We start from the raw sequence: 21,713 nt of genomic DNA, 5'->3' as shown, positions 1-21,713 counted from the left end.
ATAAAATTTTACTTTATATTTCACTGTCTATGACAAGTGTTACTTTTAAAAAGATAAGATTTTACACAAAAAAAAAAACTGCAAAAAAATGCTTTTTAAAAAGGACTGCCAGTTAGAAGTTTGTAAGGCAGAGTTCACCTGTACTCAACTACATCAAATAAGGATTCTTAAAATGAAATAAAACTTGAGCTTTCAGTGAAAAAAACAGGATGTCACAGGTGGGACTGGTGACTCAATATCTATAGCAGTGTTAATACCAACAAGATCAAATAGTTAGGATTAAAGGTACAAGAAGAATAGAGTATGAACAGAATTATACCAACATCATGTCTTGTTAATTGAGTTTATATTTTTTGGAATCAAATACCTAAAAACTAAAATTTACTAGAACCGCTTAAGCTAACTTTTTCCACTTACAAGGCAGGTATTAGCTGTCTCTCACCTCTAGAGAAGCAAGGAATTCTACATCCATGTGACCTATTTATGCCTCTTAGATTTATCATATGCATTTTTTAATGACGCTGAACCAAAGGAAATGTAGAAATCTATTTGAAAAGTTGACATTAAGGTTGTGACACCAACCAAAACAACAAGAGAATTTAAAGTTAAGCTGACACACAATCCCCAAATCAGTCTGTTACACTCCTAATTTAAAAAACAGTTATTAAGTGAAATAGTGATGGCATGTCAGCCTCTGCTTTGAAACTCTTGAATTTTGTCATTTGGTGTTTGTGTCACAACCTTAATATTATTTAAATATACTTTTAATATCTATTATTTAAAAAATATCTTTGAATTGAAGATACTCTAAAGCTTTGAAGAAGTCAACCTCAAAGCACTGCATTCCTAGCATGCCACTTTTATTAGAAGTAGTGCATAAAACATTTGCTGTTGACAAATCTAATTCATTAAAAGGTAAGATGGATGCATTTTAAAATAACGGGCTGGCAGCATTATCTGCAGCGCCTTTTATAAATTATTCCTCTTTTCCCTTTTGACTGAACTTGTCACAGTTCCCTTTCAGAGTCTGACTGTTATGCCTTATAGTCAGTGCTTTCAACGTGTTTAGACAAGTCACAAATTAAACAAGCAGTGGTATTTTATTTTCTAAAAATGAGAAGGGGTAACAGAAATACTTAAGGATTATTTCATTCAATTCATTGATTTTTAACTAAAGACAAGCTAAGTCAGTTAGGGGTGGTTTCATCTCACTTAAAGAATTTAAAAATAAAAGTATACTGTGTGCATAGAATTGGGAATTTCAAAGAAAAGAACATAGAGAGGAATGCTGGTAGCCCAGAAGACTTGGTTAAAAATTGAATTGTGCTTCCCAGAACATTGGAGATCAGGTACATCACAAAGCTGACAGCTGGCTGGCATACTAACTTCCTAAAGGAAAATGCTAACTGTATTCTCTTCAAGGCCAAAGGAACAGAATTATAGAAGTCTTCAAGGAAACTCAGGAGGCAGAATACAAATTATTCAAAATATGAAGATAAACATTTCTTACCTAATTTTATTTCAAAAGACACTAAGAATGAGCTGGTCTTCTAATCCTAAAGAGGTAGAAAATTATTTCTTCACAATTGGTCAGTAGAAGAACTGTTCTTTTTTCATATCTTCAGCAGAGATTTTTTCCAAAACATAAAATGTACCTATAAAATAATTGAACAAAGCTTTATCACTACCACAATGGGAGGGAGGGCACATTCACAACACTAGTTGTCTACATTGGTAGTGACAGTACTAGCATTACATTATGACATAGGAACTTGAGTCATGAAGAAGAGTTAATGGAAACACATAAAAACATCCTGAAGATGGGGTACCCAAACAAAACTTATTATCAGGATGGTCCATAGATTGTAGGCCCATGGATAATAGGGAACCTAGGAAAATGCATATTTTAAATATTCCTTTCATTTTCACTAAAAATTGAATGCTCCTAAAAAAAAATATAGCTCAAACAGAGTAATGCATGGTTGCACCATATTAAACAAGAAATGCTATTTAATCTGATTACTTTTTTCCTGCTTAGTTACTAGTTGTCCCAGATTGTTTATTAAAACTATCTTTTCCCAACTCTTCTGGGTGATCTCGTTTAAAATAGATTCCTGGGGATCTTGTTAGAAATGAATTCAGATTAAGCTGATTTGGAGTTGGGATCAGATTCTGTATTTCTAACAGCTCTCTGGTAATAACACCAATACTGTGTATCCAACTGCATATTCAATAAGTTTCCACCAATGTATTTATCTTTCTCTGCATGAAAGCACACTGTTGTTATTCTTAGCTATTGACCTATTATTTTTTCACATAACTTTAGAATCTCTTGTCAAGAGTTCTCCCAACCCCACCAAAACAAAGACAATCAGGAATTTGATTTAGGTTGCCATGATCAAATTGGGAATGGTATAGCACTGAATTTTCCAAGTCATGTGTATTGTGTAGCATTTCACTTATTGAGGTTTTAATGTCACAAAATAATGCTTTATTATTTTCTCCAACGGAGATTTGCATATCTCTTGTTATGTAAGATTTATTCCTAGGCACTTCATATTTTAAATGCTACTATAAATAATATGCCTTTGCAAAACCTTTTCTATTTTTTGTTTATATGTGTATACATGTATATAATTCTTGCATATTGATGCATCTATTCATGGTATTTGTTAAACTTACTTTTTTCCTGTAGTTTTATATCATGCAAAAATAATGAGTTTTACTCTTTATTTCCAAAGTCTACAATTTTTATTTCTTTATCTTGCCTTACTACAAGAAAAAAAAGTCAAACAATAAATGTGCTAACTAATAGAAAAGTCTATTTTGTTATCTACAATTAGCCAAAACCATCTCTTAGCGAGACCTAGATTGTCTATAAAATGAATATTCTTATAATATTGATTAATTCTCCTCATCTTTCTTGCCTTTCTCTAGTATCTGACATGCAAGTCCTTAAATATTACTAACACCCATTATCACAAGCTGAATTACAGTTGAATTTCAACAGACTTAAACTCTCATGGTCAACATGACCACTCTGGAAGTGAGTCTGAACAAAAAAGGAAACAGAGGCAGCACATAACATCACCAAGGGTGCCTGATCCTAAACCAGGAGAAGCGGGGACCAATGGGAAGCCCAAACTTTACCTGTACATAGACCACATATGTACCTAATCCTGACTTGTACCCCACATATTCAAAATAAAATATATTTTTTAAAAAAGGAAACAGAGGAGTTACAATGAAGAAAACAGTTCTGTTCCATCTAAGAACTAAGGTGGACATGCAAATGTTAGGAAGCCATTACTGAGATGCACACAGCACATCACCTACTCCATAGCTGAAATCATAAGGTTTCTTGGAAAACCTATAAATAACTGTAACTGCTTTCTTGATGACAATGTCAGCCTGCTCTAGGGCAAACTGCCCTTCTTGATAGTTTTCAGGCAATTAGTTTGACCAAAGGTAAAAATTTGACTCACTGATTCCCATTGTCAATGTTGTTAACATTGGTTATCTGAGGAAAGGTGAATGTTATATGATGGTGGGCTGAAGGAAAAGATAAAGAAAGAGGTAGTAACTAAAGTAATAATAACCATGATAATAATCATAAAAATGACTGTTTCTTTCAAAATATATCAACAATCTACTACAAACAACAATTATGAAAGAGGATAGCAATGTAGAAAATGCTTAAAAAAGTGAAACAGAACTCAAGAGCAAATAGACACTATATTGCAAATGTTTAAACACGTGCACAAATTTTTTGGTTAGGAAGCTCAAACCTCGTATATTTTCCTTCTGTTCCTTTAGATATCCACTTAAAAAGATAATAAGGTATGTGTGGGGGAAGGGGGATATAAATTCACAAAAGTGAAGAGGTTAAGAGAGTTAAAGGAGCATTCACAGAAAAAACAGAGTAGAAAAAACAAACTCTAGAATGTGTGTGGAGAAAGCCGCAATTAAAGGAATGAGTTAATATTCCTGGCAAAAGTATGGAGTAAGACGGGAGGCTAAAAAAAATACAATCAATTGAAGGTTTCTTCAAGAAACATTGAATCTCCCCTTCCTGTCATTTTGTGCAACCAATTATTTTGCTTTTACTTCTTTCCTGTAGTTAAATATTTGCGGGGAAAAATAAATAAATAAATGGGAGAAATGGTATATTTGAAGACATTAATTAACTGTTTAGAAAAGAAGGAAAGGGCTTCCGAGAAAGATGGCGATGAAACAGGTCAGACTGTGGAGTCTCCGCAAAAGTGAGTGTCCATAAAGACTCTCTGTGTGAGTGGGTGTGTGCTGGTTGGTGAGTGAAAGTCTGTCTGAGCAGAGACTTAGGCTCATGCACCCAGGGCTCTCCTCTGGAGGTGACTGCAACCCACCACCACCCTGAGATTGGAGACCTGGGCACACAGGATCGTCTGCTATTCTCAGGGCTCTCTTGAGAGGAGGCAACAGAGAACAGCAACCCCTTGCCACTTGGTACCTGGCCCACACCATCACCTGCAATAGCAGATCCGGCACAAGCAGGAGGAAGACAGGTCTTGGAAAACCTGAATAAAGCTCCAATGCTGGTGATGAGACTCTGATGGGTGCCATCTTCTCAGTCCTGGGACTGGGAAAAGACTTGCAATGCCACACCCAGCTCCACCCATTTTGGGACCCAGAGCCTATCTTCTCATCAAACTTGGAGAGAAAGATGTCCAACCCCCACGCAGGAACAGGCACAGACACTCAGGTCTGAGTGGTAGACTTGGCGGCAGTGGCAGCAGCAAGTAGTGTGAGTCCAGATCTGATCCATCCTCCTCACACAGTAGTCTGTGGGGGCATCTGACCCACCTTGAAAGCAACCCTACCAGCCTGTGCTGAGAGTGGAGGGGATGGGCTGGAGACCAGAGCTACTCCCTAAGGCGGAAACCTGAAAGGAATCAAGTGTCACAGAAACAGCTAGAGAGCAAGTTTTCTTTTTCTTGTTTGTTTTAGTTTTAGTTTCTTTTTCTTCTCCTTTCTGTTTCTGTACTTGCTTTGTTTCTGTTATTTTAATGGTTTGTTTTTGTTTTTGTTTAGATTTTTCTGTTTATGTATGGGTATTTTGGAGGGAGTGTACACCAATGGGGGGGTTGTTTGCTTGTGTGATTGTCTGTATGATTTTGTCTTTTTTCTTTTTCTGTCTTTATTTGTCTCTGTTTATATGTCAGTTGGTATACCTGTCTGTATTCCCTTTTATTCTCCTCGCTCTACCCCCCTTTTGTTATTCTCTTTCCTTTTTCCATTCTTTTCCCTTTTCTTATCTCATTTTACTTTCAGGGGGAAAACAGACACCCCCCCTACATGTATAGATTATAAGCCAGGTTCCAGGAGGCCCATATACCTGTCAATGGATACTGGGATCTGGAGATAGCTTCTGAATCACAGCTCCACCCTTAATTAAGTCTCAAATTGCAAAAAGCACAGGCCCCCACCCCTAGTTCAGCCTCAGAATTGAACAGTCAGAGTATCTACATAAGGAAAAATAGAAGATTGAACAAACAGAAATAAAAGTTATCCCCCATCACTGAACAACAGAATTAAAGAAGAGAGGTAAAAAAAGAGGAGGAAGAAAAACTAAAGCAAGAATATGAGTCTCACAGAGACCCCTGGGAGGTCAGCCATTGAGAATAAAGACTACGGCACTCAAACAATGAAGAGCACCCAGAATGACTGGTCTCAAATCACAAACCCAAATATCAAGATATTAATAGAATAAATAGAAATGAGGAGAGATAAGAGGAAAGAATGAAGAAGTTGATAACTGAGATAACAGCAATAAAGAATACAGTGAATGAAATAAACAACAAACTGATAAGCATGGAAAGCAGAATTAACAAGCAGAACAAAGAACCTGAGAGCTTGAGGACCAAAATATGGAACTAACCCGAATTGTTAATAACATAGAAAAGAAGCTTTAAAAGACAGAACAAAACCTTCAAGAGATGAGTGATTATTTCAAGAGGTTGACCCTAAGATTAATTGGAATCCCTGAGGCAGATAAAGAGACAGAGACCACCCTAGAACAAACATTCCTTGAAATTATCTAAGAAAATGTCCCTCATCTCATCAGTGACAAGACATTCAAACTCAAGAGATTCAGAGAACCTCTGCAAGATAAAAAATGAGAAAACCAACTCCTAGACACGTAGTAATTCGCCTACACAAAGTAGGTATAAAAGAAAAAATCCTAAAGGCAGCAAGAGAGAAAGATCAGACTACCTACTGGGAAGACCAAGTAGAATAACAGCAGCCTGTAATCCCGCGCCTTTGAGAGGCTGAGGTGAGCAGATTGCCTGAGCCCATGGGTTTGAGACCCGCCTGGGCAGCGAGACCTCATCTTTACAATAAATCAAAAAATCAGCTGGGTGTCATAGCGCATGCCTGTAATTCCGGCTACTGGGAAGGCTGAGGCAGAAGGATCGCCGGAGCCCAGCAGGTCGAGGCTGCGGTGGCTGGGAGCGGCCACTGCACTCCAGTCTGGGCGACAGAGAGAGGCTCCAACTCAAAAAAAAAAGAATAGCAGCAGACTTATCTACAGAAATACTTCAGGCTAGGAGAGCTTGGAGCTCAATCTTCAAAGTTCTCAAAGATAAACAATTTCAACCTACCCAGGTAAGCTAAGTTTCATCAGTGATGAAGAATTAAAATCCTTCCCAGACATTCAATCCCTAAGAGTTTACGCTGCCACCAAAGCAGGTCTACAAGAAACACTTAAGTATTAAACACAGAACAAAGGAAAGAAAGAACAACACCCTTCATAAGAATGCAGGAAAAAGATTGAAAACACACATCAACCCAAGAAATCAAAAGGAAGACAACAAAAAAATAAACAAACAAACAAAAGCAAGAACAAAAAACTCTGTAAGAACCTCATGACAGGGATAAACTTTCATCAGGCAACTTATAGGTAAACTAAAAAAAGATACTGGCTGGGCTCAGTGGCTCAGTTTGTAATCCCAGCACTTTGGGAGGCTGAGGCGAGTAGATTGCCTGAGCCTCTGAGTTCAAGACCTGCCCAGGCAACTTGGCAAGACCTTGTCTCTACAATAAATAAAAAATTAGCTGGGCATGGTAGCGTGTGCCTGTAGTTCTGGCTACTTGAAAGGCAAAGGTGGAAGGATCACCTGAACCCAGCAGGTCAACACTGGGGTGGCCATGAGCGTGCCATGGCACTCCAGCCTGGACGATGGAGTAAGACTCCAACTCAAAAAAAAAAAGATATTGACATTTTGACTCTAACACTATCATAGTTGGGGACTTAAACACCCCACTAACAACCATAGACAGATCATCAAGACAAAAAATCAACAAGGAGATTCAGAACCTCAACATGACGCTTGACCAACTAGACTTATTTTCCTACTCTCCATCCAACAACCACGAAATATAAATTCTACTCATCACCACACAGAATGTACTCTAAGATCAACCACATCCATGGCCATAAATCAAGCATAAACAAATTCCATAAGATTGAAATTCTGCTATGTCCCTTCTCAGACCTCAGTGGAATAAAAATAAATATCAACACCAACAAAGCTTCCCCCAAACCCACAAAGACATGGACACTAAACATCATGATGCTAGACAACTCCTGGGTAAACACGGAAATCAAAACAGAGATTAAAAGATACCTGGAAACAAATGAAAATGAAGAAACATCTTGCCAAAGACTTTGGGATGCCATGAAATCAGTCCTAAGAGGGGAATTCATATCTCTATGAACACACAGGAAGAAAATGGAAAGATCACAAGTTAAGAACCTAACAAATCACCTAAGGAAGCTAGACAAGCAAGACCACCAAAACCCTAACTTCAGCAGAAGAATAGAGATCAACAAAATAAAAGCCCAAATTCAGGATATAGAAGACAAAAATGTAATACAAAAAAATCAATGAAACCAAAAAGGTGGTTTTTTGAAAGGATAAACAAGATTGATGGACCCCTAGCTAGATTGACCAAGAAAAAGAGAGAAAAAGCCCAAATAGACACAATCAGAAACGCATAACATGAAGTCACAACTGATCCTGAATAAATACAAAAGATTATCAGAGATTACTATGTACACCTGTATGGAAACAAACTTGAAAACCTAAATGAAATGGAGGACTTTCTGACATTACACAACCTCCCCAGGTTGAAACAAGAAGAAATCGAGAACCTAAATAGACTAATAACAACCCAGGAAATCGACTTTGTCATAAGAAAACTAACCATTAAAAAAAAAAAAAAAAGTCCGGGACCAGATGGCTTTCCAGCAGAATTCTACAAAGCATACAAGGAGGAACTGATACCTATTGAAAGTATTCCAGGCAATCGAGAAAAATGGAACTCTCCCCAAATCATTTTATGAAGCTAACATCACATCATTAATGAAATCAGGTAAAGATTCAACAAAGAGAACTAAAGGCCAATATCCTTGATGAACATGATGCTAAAATTCTCAACAAGATTCTAGCAAACTGGACCCCACAACATATCTCAAAAATCCTATACCATGACCTGAGAAGCAGGGCTGGTTCAACATCCATAAGATGATAAACATAATTAAATACATCAACAGATATAAAGACAAAAACCACATGATTATATCACTAGATGTGGAAAAAGCTTTTGATAAAATCCAGCAACCCTTCATGATAAAAACCCTTGACCATCTAGGCATAGATGGAACAAACCTCAAAATAGCAAGAGCCACCAACGAGAAACTCACAGTCAACACCCTGCTAAACAGACAGAAATTGGAACTATTTCCCCTGAAAACCAGAATAAGACAAGGATGCCCACTCTCATCCCTCCTGTTCAATATAGTTTTGGAAGTCCTAGCTAGAGCAATCAGACAATTGAAGGAAATCAGGGGTATCCAAATAGGAAAAGAGGAAGTCAAGTTACCCCTCAATGCTATACTTAAAAAACCCAACAGAATCTGTCAAAAACCTTCTTGCACTATAAAGGACTTTGGCAAAGTTTTGGGTATAAAATAATATGCAACAGTCAGTCACATTCCTATACAACAACAATAAACAAGCAGAAATGCAAATAAAAAGCACAATCTCATTCACAATAACCACCAAAAAAATGAAATACCTTGGCATCTTCCTAACCAGAGAAGTCAAAGACCTTTACAACAAAAACTACAAAACACTACTCAAAGAAATCAAAGATGACACAAACAAATGGAAAAATATTCCATGCTCATGGATCGAAAGAATCAACATTGTTAAGATGTCCATCCTATCCAAGACAATCGACATATTTAACACAATATCAGCAGCATTCTTCTCTGACCAGGAAACAACAATACAGGAATTCTTAAGAAAACATAAATGACCATGAATAGTCAAAACAATCCTCAGCAAAAAAACAAAGTGGGAGGCATCACACTGTCAGACTTTTAAGTTTTTTATAAAGTTACAATAATCATACAGCCTGGTGTTGGTACAAGAACAGGCATATAGACCAATGGAACATGATAGAGATTCCAGAAGCAAAACATCAATTTCTCAACCAACTCATCTTCGACAAAGCCTCTGCAATCAACTACTGGGGAGAGAAGAACCTATTCAGTTAATGGTGGTGGGAAAACTGGCTGACCACATACAGAAGATTAAAACAAGACCCCTACCTACCCCATACACAAAAATTAACTCTAAATGGATCAAAGACCTAAACGTAAAACCTCAAACTATATGAACCTTGGAAAATGCAGGAGATACCCTTATAGAAATTGGAACTGGCAACCAATTCCTGATCAAAACCCCAAGTGCCCATGCCATAAGAGATAAGATAGACAAGTGGGATCTCATCAAACTGACAAGCTTCTGCAAAGTCAAAGAAACCACTGAGAAAGCATGGAGACAGCCCACAGACTGGGAAAAAATATTTGCCAACTGTATATCTGACAAAGGCCTATCATCTAGGATCTACAAGGAACTTAAATGTGCTGAAAAGAAAAAAACAAACAGCCCCATTGTAAAGTGGGTAAAAGATATGAATAGACACTTCCCAAAAGAAGACATACGAGTAGTCCACAGACAAATGCAAAAACGCTCAGACTCCCCACTAGTCATCAAAGAAATGCAAATTAAAACCACACTGAGGAACTCAAATCACTCTATGAAAAAGATACCTGCACATGCATATTAATTGCAGCATTATTCACAATAGCAAAAACATGGAACCAACCTCAAAAGAGGCCTGGATTTTAAAAAATGTGATACATATACGCAATGGAATATCATGCAGCCATAAAGGACAAAATTATGAACTTCACAGAAACTTGGATGGACTGAGAGGCTATAATACTGAGTGATCTACTGCTGAAACAAAGAACTGTGTATCACATATTCTCACTCATAAGCAGACCTTGAACAACTATGGTAATGCTATAAGAGATTGGCAGTGGTGGGAAACTGCCAAGGGAGGGCGGGGGCAGGATTGGCAGTAGTGAGAAACTGCCAGGGGAGGGGGCGTGCACACTCATCAACAAGGCTACCTGAATAATGAACATTTGTATACCTAACCCTGAATTGTACTCCACATATTTCAAATAAAAAAAATTTAAAAAGAAACTTGCTCCCACCACAGCCTTCCATGCTTCAGTTAAAGGCAACTCCATCCTTTGACTTGTGCATTTCAACAATGACTGCTCTCAATCTTTTACACCCACATCTACTACATCAGGAAGATTCCCATCAAAATATTTCCAGAATCAAATTACTTCTCACCACTTTCTTTTTTAAAAAATTTAAAGATGTAGGGCACAATTCAGGATTAGAAATACAAGTGGTCATCGTAGGTAAAGTTTAGGCCTCCCCTTGGTTCCCACTTTGCTGGTTTGAGATCAGATGCCCTTGTTGATGCTGTATACTTCCCCTCCTTACCCCGGTAGTTTCTGGCACCTGCCAATCTCTTTCTTATAGTATTATATTAAATGCTCAGGGTCCACTTATGCGTCAGAACATACGGTATTCAGCTCTTTGTTTCTGTGATAAATCACTGAGTATTATAGACTCTAAATCCATCCAAGTTGCTGCGAAGTCCATAATTTTGTTCTTCATGACTGCATAATATTCAATCATGTATATGTGCCACATTTTTTAAATTCAGTCCAGTTTTGATAGGCAGTATGGTTGCTATTGTAAATAGTGCTGCAATAAACATGCGGGAGGTATCTTTTTTGTAGAGTGTTTTAAGTTCCTCCAGGTATATTCCCAGAATGGGGATTGCTGGATCATATGGCAGGTTAATTTCTAGTTATTTTGGGAATTGCTGCACTGTTTTCCATGGAGGTTGATTTAGTTTGCATTCCCACCAACAGCGTAGAAGTGTTCCTTTTTCTCCACATCCTTGTCAACATCTAATGTTTTTTTATTTATTAATTATGGTCATTCTCACAAGAGTTAGTTGGTATCTCAGTGTGGTTTTGATCTGCATTTCTCTGGTGATGAGTGAGGCTGAACATTTTTTCATGTCACCACTTTGGTTTCTATCACTCTGATCCATCACCCGAGGATTTTGCCACAGATTCTGTACTGACCTCATTGCCTCCATTCTTGCATAACTACAATCTATGCTCATCACAGCAGCCAACAAAAAGATGTATCACATCATATCACTCCTGTGCTCAAAGACCCACAACAGATATTTATTTCATTAAAATAAAATGTCCTGGACGGGCTCGGTGGCTCAGCGGGTAATCCTGTGCCTTTGGGAAGCTGAGGTGAGCGGATTGCCTGAGCCTGCGGCGAGACCCGCCTGGGCAACTTGGTGAGAACTCATCTCTACAATAAATCAAAAATCAGCTGGGCGTGGTAGTGCATGCCTGTAGTTCCAGCGACTTGGAAGGCTGAGGCAGAAGGATCGCCAGAGCCCAGCAGGTCGAGGCTGCGGTGCCGTGAGACTCCAAGACACACACACACACACACACACACACACACACACACAAAGTCCTTACAATGGCCAAAAGGTCTTGCATGCTCTTCCTGCCTCATTTTCTTTCTGTCTTCATCTCCTTTTCTGACATACACTCCCTTTAATTCAGACACTCTCTCCTTGCTGTTCCTCAAGCACTTTAGGCTCACTCCCATCTAATGACCTTTGTTCTTGCTACTCTCTCTGGCCAGGAATGCTCTTCCCCAAAATATCTGCTTCTTTAAGTTCCATACCTTCTTCAAGTGTCTGCTCAAAAAATTACATTCTCAGTGATGCCTATGTTGACTTCCATATTTAATACTCAGAGTCCTCCCTATTCCCATTGTCCACCTCTGGCAATTACTGTAGTCCACTTTTTATTTAATATCACTTATTATCTCCTACTACATGCTGTACTATATAATTTGCTTATATATTATGCTTATTGTTTCTGTTCTGCCAGAATGTAAGTTCCTTGAGGGCAGGTTCTTTCTCAGTTTGGTCTATTTATTATTTTAGAAGCATCTATTCACTTGATATAAGCCTAGCATGAAGAATAGTGGTTGGCACATAGTAAGTGCTCAATAAATATTTGTGGAATAAACTAATGAGATATAGTTTCAAATGAAAAAAAGTAGGAAAGGTAGCATTGGCATGGATGCCCCAAAGAAAAGTCTGTCTCATTCTGGCCTTTAACTAGCTTTTAGCATACTAATGGTTCTCCATCTGTTCACTCTAAGAGAAACTATAGTAGTAAAATCAGTGCCATCAAAATATAGATTCTATGCAGGGTTTTCATTTTTTCTTTTCTAATATGAATGCATAGCCATGGACCATTCAACATTTGAAGAAAAAAAATTTCTTCACATTGGAGATGAAGACAAAACAAAAATTTACCCCAAAGAAAACAAGTAAACAATTCAATTAATAGAGAATGTTAACTTCCCATTATCCTACAAGAGTCAAGATGGCTCTCTCACTTCATTTTTGAGGGTTTATATCACCGCTTCCCCTAACATAACTTTATTAAATCTTTTTAAGGGATAATTGGAGAAACAGAAGAATTGCATACATAAAACAAGACCAGACATGACTCCAGGTTTGGCTGACTATGATCAGCAAATACTCTTCCCAGAAAAGAACTACAGAGCTAGGTAAAACAGACAAATACAACCGTTTCAGTTCTGAAATTGGCCATATAAATATAAAAATTTGAGAACTTTTTATATTTGAAAAATTACCAATTTTAGGTAAGAATAGTAGGATCCCGTTGTATTCTGGCCTGGGACTACTGTTATCAACCAACACCAACCAAAATTCAGTCATTGCACACTTTCTTTAAAGTTGGGGACGATTATTAGGACTAGAAACTTCTTGGTAGTGGTCAAAGAGGGCACACTCAAGCTGGAGTGATGGGTGATATACAAGACCAGCAGCGATGTCAGTGGAAGTAACAATTTTGGAAGTGAGCAAGCAGAGAGAGCCAACAGCTCTATTAGCCCAAGGTCATAGGATAACTGAAACAAGCATATTCTTCACTGAGTCTGAAAGCATGTTCAATGGAGAACAGAGAAGCTCAAAGCTAGTCACACATTCCTGGACAATCCTGAGGCTGAATGATTTATTACATGCACAGAGGAGATACAAAAGGGCAAGTCAGAAAGTAAAAGCTTGCTTACATATGGATACAACCTGAACTTTAAATGCATTGCTCTATTAACATAGAGACCCATCAAGAGAGGACGAAAACTTACTGACTTGAAGTGTTTAAGCACAACTACTGTCCAACTGCAGGCTTACCATTAAGCAATATAAACACTGGGGCAAGTCCGAAAAATCCAAATGTAAAGGCAAAAACAGGAATTAAAAAAAATACGGGCTGGGCATGGTGTTCAAGCCTGTAATCCCAGCACTTTGGGAGGTGAAGGCAAAAGCAAGAGAATTACCTGAGTCCAGGAGTTCAAGACCAACCTAGGCAACTTGGCAAGAACTTATCTCTACAAAAAAATTAGCTGGGCATGGAGGCATGTGCCTATAGTTAAAGCTACTTGGAAGGCTGAGGTGAAAGTATTGCCTGAGCCCAGCAAGTTGAGGCTGCTGTGGCTGTGAGCATGCCACTGCACTCTAGCTTAGGGAACAGAGTGAGACTCTTACTAAAAAAAAAAACAACAACAAAAAAACCAGATAACATAAATGGCACCATATCAAAGGGAGATAGACTTCAACAATTTAATTAGGGCAAATTAGTAAGCAAAAAAAAAAAAAAACCAAGCAAATAAAGAAAGCAACAACAACCTTCAGGGGAAAAAAAAAAAATCAGAGTCCCAAATTGCTACAATGCAGGATTTAAATGTCCTGTTTTTAACAAGACAATATGAGACATGGAAAGAAATGGGCGGGGGGAGCAAGGAAAAAATTGTCTGAATTTCCCAAGAAATTGGATTCAAAGAGACAAAGACTTCAAAGCAGCTATTACAAATGTATTTAAAAAACAAAAACATGTAAAGGTGAACATATTTAAAGAATAAAGAAAAGTAAAACAACAATGAACCAAAAATAGAGATTCTCAATAAGTAGAGAACAATTTTTAAAAAGAACCAAATGTAAATTGCAGAGTTGAAAAGTATAATAAATAAAAAGAAAATTCACCAGAAAGGATAGATAGAAGATGTAAATGACTAAAGAAAGATTTTAGATGACTGAAGAAATAAGAGACAAAACATACAAATTTGATGATAAATACTATTGGCACATGAAGGAATCTCAATAAAACCCAAGTAATATAAATATGAATATACTCATTACTAGATATAACATAATCAACGATTAAAAGATGACAAAGGGAAAAAATTTTGAAAGCAGCAAGGGCAAAACAACTTATCACATATAGGTGAAAATCAATATTATTAATGGCTGACCTCTCAGAAGAAACAATGGAGGCCAGAAGTCAGTGGAATGAGAAATTCAAAGTGCTAAAATAAAAAATTGGCCACCAATTACTCCATATCTAGAATAATTATCCATTTAAATTGAAGCAAAATAAAGCAACTGCTTTTAAAACTGAAGATAAAATAAAGATTGAAAATATGTTGCTATCAGATTTGCCTGAAAAGAAATACTAAAGCTCCTGGCATGGTGGCACATGCCTGTAGTCCCAGTTACTCAGGAGAATGAGGCAGAAGGATAACTGGAGCCCCAAAATTTCTGACTATAGTACACAATACCATACCTGTGAATAGCCACCACACTCCATCCTGAGTAACACAGTGAGACCCTATTTCTAAAAATAAATAAAAAATTAAAATAAAAAACTAAAGAAAATGACATCAAATATAATTTAAGTACACAGTAAAAAACAATAAGTTCCAAAAATGGTAAATATGTGGGTTAACATAAAAGGCTCTATAAAAAGATTGCTTATCATTTCTTCACATTCAGTTCTTTAAAAATATATAGGTTGTGTAGAGCAATAATTAATGCATTGTTTGGTTTATAACATGTAGATATCTAACATATATGACAATAATAGAAAGAAGAGGAGGAAATGAAACTATATTGGAGCAAGGTTTGCACATCTTATAAAAATTAAGTTGGCTGTGGTAAAGTTGGTTCTGAAGTTGGTTGTGGTGAGTTAAAATGTAGAATGCATTCTCTAGTGTAAACACTAAGAAAATTACTTTTTTAAAGGTTAACATGGAAATTAGAATTTGCACACACTAAACATATTTAACATGAAAGAAAGCATTTAAGGAAGAACAAAGGAACAAAAAAGACAAGCATTATATAAAAACAAAGCAGTCGCATAGTGGCTCAAGTCTGTAATCCCGGCACTTTGGGAGGCAGAGTCGAGAGGACTGCCTGAGCTCAGGGGTTCGAGACCAACCTGAGTAACATAGCGAGACCTCATCTCTACAATAGATCAAAACATTATCTGGGTATGGTGGCACATGCCTGTGGTTCCCATTACTTGGAAGACTGAGGTGGAAGGATCGCCAGGGCCTAGCAAGTTGATGCTGGTATGGAGGTAAGTGTGCCACTGCACTCCAGCCTGGGTGACAGAGTGAGACCCCAACACACACACACACGCGCGCGCGCACACACATACAAGTTTGAGAACTGCTGAGTTAGACAAATAAGAAAGTCCTAGAAATGACCAAGTAAAGTTAATCAAAGAATAAGCATAGGCAGCCTCAAGGATACCAGGGAACTAAAGGCAAAAGAGAAGCAGAACCTACCTAGAAGGGCTCCATTTACAACCAGCCCCACTCCTAAACCCTTTCTCAATGAAAATTCTGAATAGCAGAGGACAGACTGGATCATTTTTTAACTAAACTGCCCATAGGCACTTCCGAAGGCAAGAATGAATATACGCCAGAGAAGGAAAGAGTTATATATCTAAAAAGATTTTAAAGGAATATATTATATGATTGTACATAAATTTTAAAAGTGATAAATATTTGATGAGTTAAAGCTGAAAAAAGCAAGGAAGATGGGCAAAGAAATGTCGTGACACAATAAAGCATAAAATAATATTGACTGGTATTACTAAACATTCAGACCTCATTAGCATGATGTTCCTCAAAATGACCTATCACTCCTCAGTTTAAATTAGGAAAACTGGACTTAAACTTTTGTATTACCTGTGCTTCCTGGAGAGAAAATGGACAGTAAACTCAGGTGACATGGCATGGTTACTGACTGGCGGAAAGGACTGCAGCTTTACGACCTTCCTGATACCCAATGGCCAGAGTCAGGGAAGAACTCTTTTCAGTAAATCATAGCAAATAAAATAATGAAAGTCCAAGAAAAACACTATCATATTAACCAACTGAAGCAATTATATGTCCTAAGTCTAGCAAACAAGAAGTCTTTTCCAGAAGCATAATATAAAAGAAAGATACCTAAATTTAGATTAAGACCTAGCTTCTGGTTCAATTCACATGTTTCCTGTTATCTGAACAAATGAAATCACCTCTTCAGTTTTCATTTCCTCATGTATGATAAAGAAGTTAATCTAAGTCCCAGCTGCTTTCAAATTCAACTATATTTCCCCATAACTAATACATTTTATATCCCCAATCCTGAAAGAATACATACCTGAAACAAAAGTACAGGGTACCACTCATCAAACTGATGGCCATCTGAAAAGCACTGAGCTGATGGAGCTCTAGTTTTGCTTATTAAAGACACCAAAAAGGGCAGGAAGACGGGGAGGATCCTATAAAACTGTACTTTAAAAAATCTTTTCAGCCACAGAGGTATTTTTGGTAGAGAAGCAAATGGACATTCAAGTTTTAATATTCAAACCAAGGATATTAACACTCTCCAGTTATTTGAGACTGATGTTATATTTATTGGCTACCTGAATTCAGAAATTTAGATAGCAGTTTGTGTTTAACCACTTAATGTCAATAATCAGTTGCTTAGCTAATGTTTGCATTTTTCAACTGTTACTGGGAACAGATCTTTGATTCCTTAACTTCTTATAAAATATACGAAGTTAGTGTAAGAACATATGCCTCAAATGTTAATGTCAGTGTCTGACAGTAGGGATTATACTTTTCTAGAGGGTGGGAGGGAGTGGAACAGGCAGCAAAATTCAAGAGCTGAAATTCAAACACACTTGTAAGTTTCAGCATGTGACAACTGTTGATCATTTTTACTAACAGCTATCATATAGAGTCCTGTAGCAACATGGGATTCCTCTGACAGATGACTTTGGCATTAGGATTCCCCGTCAGCCTAGTTGAAGGCTTTCTTAGAACAGCGTAGCAGTTTGAGATTCTTTTCACTCTATTCTCCATGCTTCCCTTTCTCATTCATAGATAGTCAAGCCCACATTGGGTTCTAAGGCACGTACCTCTTACTCCTACTCCCTCTCCTTTATCCTTCACAGGTTTCCCCAATAACCCTCTTGTACATCTAACCCCCTCTTGGCATCTGTTTCAAGGGAAATTTGAACAAAGTAATTACAGCACCCATTACTATATATATATATATATATTTTTTTTTTAATTTAATTTTATTTTTCATTTCCAACCTGGGTTTTATTGAGCCGGTAGTTATGGTAGTGTCTTGAGCTAGACCACATCCTAGTGGTCAACTGAGACCGAGGGTGGCTCTTTGTGAAACTGAAAAATATGGAATGCTTCACGAATTTGCATATCATCCTTGCGCAGGGGCCATGCTAATCTTCTCTGTATTGTTCCAATTTTAGTATATGTGCTGCCAAAGCGAGCATATCACTACCATATTAAACTCTATGCATGCCGGGCTCGGTGGCTCAGCCTGTAATCCGGCGCCTTTGGGAGGCTGAGGTAAGTGGATTGCCTGAGCCTGAGGGTTCGAGACCCGTCTGGCAGGCGAGATCTCATCTCTACAATTAAAAAAAAAAATTAGCCGGGCGTGGTAGCACGCGTCTGTAATTCCGGTAGGAAGGCTGAGGTGGAAGGATCGCCGGAGCCCAGCAGGTCGAGGCTGCAGTGGCCGGGAGCGACCACTGCACTCCAGTCTGGGCGACAGAGTGAGATTCCAACTCAAAAAAACCCACAAAAAACAAAAAACAAACTCTATGCATGCATTATAACACTTAACCTTCTCAAAAGCCCAAAAAAGACATCGTTATTACTTCCATTTTACAAATAAGGAAACTCAGCATAGGAAAGTAATTTTTCCAACATCATACAACTAGTGACAGAGTTGGGATTCAAGTCTAAGTCTGTTTGACTTCACAGTTTGAGCCACAGACCTTATTTTAAAACAATGACTTTTTAAAAACAATCAAAAACTAGATAGACACTTAATAAAATTTTTCTGATGCCTCTGTGTACTTTCACACATTATTACATTTAATTCTAGTAAGTTCATAACATTGATATCATTACCATTTAAAGATGAAATTGTGCTCAAAAAATCTAAGTAACTTCTTCAAGATCATAATTATATAAATTCATACCCAAAATCCTCCCTGAATTCGACTGTTTACATTATAGTACATTGCCTAATTAATATGGCAATAGTGTCTTTTTTTATTTTTATTTTTTGAGTCAGAGTCTCACTCTGTCACCCAGGCTGGAGTCCAGTGGTCTGATTACGGCTCACTGCAGCCCTGACCTTCTGGGCTCAGGTAATCCTTCTGCCTCAGACTTCTGAGTAGCTAGGACTAAAGGCATGCACCCCTATGCCCGACTAACTTTTTGTAGAGATGAGATCTCGTTATGTTGCCTAGACTGGTTTCAAACTTCTGGGCTCAAACAATCCTCCCGTTTTAGCCTCCCAAAGTGCTGGGATTAGAGGTATGAGTCACCATGCCTGACCTAGCTTATGTATTTAAACTTTTTATATGGGATGCACTAAAGTTTGGCCTTGGCCTCTGTATTTAAACCAAGGCTGTATTTAGATTTAGTGTTGGCTTCTAAAAAGTAAATAGCCAAATGGCGACTTAAGCATCATTCCTGGAATCTCATGTGTGACCGATGTGTTAAGGTCAGAATGCCTGTTGGATCCCAGAAGCGATGGAATGCTGATCTGGTACTCATTTGGATGTTTCACCTCACTACCTAGTGGAGTGTGCATATGGGCTGGCTTCTGTCAGCCTACTGAAGTGCTTAAAAGGATGAGAAGCTAGGATAAAGGTGAATATTTCAGATGGACTACCTCACTTGCATATATTAGGGGAGCTGGAAGAAGAGTGGAAAAATGTGTGTGTGTGTGTGTGTGTGTGTGTGTGTGTGTGTGTGTGTGTGTGTGTGCGCGCGCGCGCGCGCGCGCGCACACGCACGCATTGGGTAGCAGTGGGGATCTGGCTGCATGCTCCTTACAACCTTGCTTGATATACCTTTTTATCTTTTCACTCCTGTACTCTCTTAGTACCTAAACTTACATGTCCCTCTACACACATGCCTACACCCACACAGATGGGAATGGGATGTAAGATGCTTATCTGGATCTGATGAAAAGCCAACCCTTCATCCTTGAAAGGATTAATGAGAAACTGGTTGTAGTGCCTCCGGAGAATGAAACACTGGCTGGGCTACCTCATGAGTTGTGCATAATAGTTGTGCCCTGCATAATAGTGCTCAAAGTAGAGAGGTAAGTAGGGGCTGAAACCTAGTCCATACTTTGATGACCCAGCCAGAATAGTCCTTCAGGGCTATTCTCATAGAGGGAAGGACGCCTTTTTCCAATCCTTACAAAAGTAGTATCAGATATGCAAACAGTGTATATCCAAAAAAGGATCCTCAGAAGAGTATACCCTTTTCTAAGGCATTCAAGGAGCTGTATGGGCTAGCTGTGACTCCGGAGGAAAAAGGGGTGAGAGGCAGGCTGATGTATCATTATAAACCCTTTCATATTTTCTGCATTTTGCATCAAGTTTAACCCTGGTTTAAAAAAAAAAGAAAAACCTCATTAATATGGCCATACACATCAGAAGTATTATATGTGTTATATGTGCTTAAGACCTGTGGGACACCATTTTTCCTTCTATAATTTGTAAAAGGAAATATATATGAATATGTCAAAATATTTTGCTACAAAAACTTGTACTATTATTTTATAGTAAGAAGTCAGTCTAAAAGTTATAACATATTCATAAAATTGAGTAGTATGCAGGCTCTAAAAATTATTTTGTAGAAGAAAATTTATTGACATGGAAATATTCATGGCATTTCACCTGGGGAAAAAAGCAGATCACAAGACAATATGCATAGTATTACATAATTTTATTAAAAAATACATAAATCTGTAATAATATAGAGAAAAATGATGAATGGTTATTTCTGAGTGGTGAGATTATGGGCAATTTTCATTCCTTTTCTTTTTTGGCTTATTTGTATAGTATTTGTGGAACAAATGAGGATTTGTCCATAACAAAGAAAACAAATGGCAATTCTACCCTCCACCCCATCCCAGTTATATATACAAACCATTGCTTATTGTGAAGACCCTAACTTCTTTAACTTGCCCACACTTTATCTATAGCTCATTCCAAACCTACCTTTTTACTTTAGCTTTATTATTAGCCTTTACCCATCATGTATATCCAAAGTGACCTAGTCACTATTCTCTGACACCTTTGCATCTTCTAATAGAATACTCTTCCCTCTCCTTCACCTAACAAAATCCTTGCCATCCTATAAGGCAGAAACTCAATATCATCTTTTTCATGAGGCCTTTCCTCATCTGCCCTCTTGAAAGAAAAATTCATTTTCTCTGCATTCTCATCATGCTTTGCATTCAATGATACATTAAATTGTCTTTTCTATAATAACTATCTGCATATATAACTCTATCTCTCTTAGTAGATTGTAAGTGAAAAGATTCTTTACCTTTGTCTAATTTATAAAGCATTTATATATCCACCAATCTTTTATCCTCACAAGATTGAAGAAGAAAAAAATCAATATTTATTTAATGGCAATTTTGTGTCAGATAATGTGTTTGAGGCTTTGTATGTCAATTATTTAACCCTGATAGCAGTCCTATGCATCCATTTTACATATGAAAACACAGGCTCACAAAAGTTTAGTAACATATTATAAGTGTCATAGATGATTTAAAAAAAGCATGATTGTGATTTCTTTTTTAACTCTGATCTGTTCTCTTCATTACAAAAACATGATTGTGTATATACCAATATGGAAAACATAAACATATGTAAAAGTCCACCTGAAACATGAAAACTGAAGGAGGCTTCCTAGCATATTAGAACTGCGACATTCAGATAATACTTGGGAGTCAACTAAAGTCAGAGGGCTTTAGAAGTT

General features: G+C 37.6%; 1 protein-coding gene across 1 annotated transcript in view; it reads right to left on the bottom strand.

Annotated features, from left to right (window-relative positions):
- The window catches only part of KIAA0825 (KIAA0825 ortholog), a 71,950-nt gene that overhangs the window by 47,090 nt on the left and 3,147 nt on the right, over nucleotides 1–21,713 (bottom strand). The window contains exon 2 of the mRNA XM_008051952.2: nucleotides 1,511–1,655. The gene's annotated coding sequence lies outside the window, so the exon portion shown is untranslated. The remainder of the gene's footprint in view (nucleotides 1–1,510; nucleotides 1,656–21,713) is intronic.

Source organism: Carlito syrichta, unplaced genomic scaffold (assembly GCF_000164805.1).
Source record: "Carlito syrichta isolate Samal-C Ts95f unplaced genomic scaffold, Tarsius_syrichta-2.0.1 Scaffold247153, whole genome shotgun sequence".
Taxonomy (NCBI): Eukaryota; Metazoa; Chordata; class Mammalia; order Primates; family Tarsiidae; genus Carlito; species Carlito syrichta.
This window is presented reverse-complemented; position numbering and strand designations above follow the sequence as displayed.